The sequence below is a fragment of the Talpa occidentalis genome, unplaced genomic scaffold, assembly GCF_014898055.3.
Source record: "Talpa occidentalis isolate TD23 unplaced genomic scaffold, MPIMG_talOcc4v2.1 talOcc4.1020, whole genome shotgun sequence".
In the NCBI taxonomy this organism is placed as follows: domain Eukaryota; kingdom Metazoa; phylum Chordata; class Mammalia; order Eulipotyphla; family Talpidae; genus Talpa; species Talpa occidentalis.
Genome location: NW_023601017.1, coordinates 22,113 through 23,771, shown reverse-complemented (window position 1 = coordinate 23,771; position 1,659 = coordinate 22,113). Strand labels below are relative to the sequence as shown.

The following is a 1,659-nucleotide window of genomic DNA, read 5'->3' as shown; positions in this document are numbered from 1 at the left end:
GTGAACGGGAGCTGCGGAGAACCCTGCAGGATTCGCCGCGGAGGTGAGCTTCGGGCGCCATTAAACAGAGACCCCCCCCAGGAGGAGACCAGGACCAGCACACAGCCCTGGGCTGCCCGGTAAGCTTGCACGGAAAAGCGGGGCGCTGGAAAAGCAAACGCGGATCAGGATCGGGATCGGGTGTAAGCCAGAGGTGGGGGTGGGGGGGCGCTGAGAGGATTCATCAGAGAGAGGAGAGCAGAATAGTCAGATCTACTGAAATACACTGCTGAGGGGAACAGTGGACGAGACAGGAGAGGTCTGTTGTGCCCTGTGGGTTAGCTACCTGACTGGGGATTGAACTCATGCTGCAGTGGCTGACAGCAGTCTGATAGCATGGTCTTTAACCCCTGTACCACCAGGGAGGCCCCTGTAGTATTGTTTTGTTGGAACTCTTCAATTCTCTTGGATCACAGCTTTTGGTCATTTCCCAGATTGATTTCTAGTGATTATTCCTTTAAATAGGCTTTCTGTGCCTTTCTCTTTTTCTTTTACTTTTGGGATCTTCAGGGTATAGATATTGTTTCTCTTTAAGTTGTCTCAGAAAACTTTTAACACTGTTTTAATTTTTTCCTGGAAAAGCAAACGCGGATCGGGATCGGGATAGCGCAGAAAAGCAGCGCGGTTGAAAAGCAAACGCGGATTGGGATCGAGGCTTCCCAAAGGCATCCCGCATACCTGTCTGGAGCCTATCGGCCCCAGCACAGGACAGCATCTTGTTGATGCAGATGACATGGAAGGGGTGGAGCCGCACTCGGATGTGGAAGCCATCTTTGCCACAACTTTTCACCATGTACTTGTTGGCACAAATATGGGCAGCCTCCAGGCCTTCAGAGGAGAGCTGCTCATATTCATCTGATACCATGAGCCACAGAGTGGGAACTCATCCACTTTTGCCTTCTTCCGCCCCAAGTCAAAGATGCGAATCTTGGAATCAGGGACCCCGCAGCAGAAACGAGACTTTGGTGTGGGCTTGTGCTTACAATACTGGTAACACCGGGCGGGGCGGCGGCCCATAGCGACACCAGGATCTTGGGGGGCCCGCCGAAGGCAAAGAGTGTCTGGTTTTATTATTAAGGTAACATTGGCATCATAAAATGTATTAGAGAACACTGCTAATTCTTGTATTTTAAACACAATTTGAACAAAGTAGGCATTAGTTCGTTTTTAAAAATTTGATAAAAATAATTTGTAAAGATATCTGGTCATGGTAATCTCTTATGAGCACTTGTATTTCTGTACTATTCACGTCTTTCATTTGTAATTCTGGATATTAATGTTTTCGTTATTTATTTTTTGTTTAGACTATCTATTGGTTAGTTATCTATTTTTCTGTCTTCTCAAAGAACCAACTCTTAGTTTCATCAATGTTTTTTATATAGTCTTTTTATTTCAATTCATTTATTGCCACTCTTTTTATTATATCCTTCCTTCTACTAATTTGGATCTTATTTGTTCCTTTCAAGTTCCAGATGTGATAATAGGTTGTTTACTTGGGACTTTTCTTGTTTGTTTGTTTTTAATAAGAGCCTGTGTAGCAATTACTTTCCCTTTCAAGCCCACTTATGTTGCATCCCATAGATTCTGGTAGCTTGTTTCTTCATTTGTATTAGTCTCAAG

General features: G+C 44.6%; 1 pseudogene; it reads right to left on the bottom strand.

The window, feature by feature from the left end:
• Positions 1-677: 677 nt before the first annotated feature.
• Positions 678-1,074, bottom strand: LOC119237838 (60S ribosomal protein L10-like; annotated as a pseudogene).
• Positions 1,075-1,659: the final 585 nt, after the last annotated feature.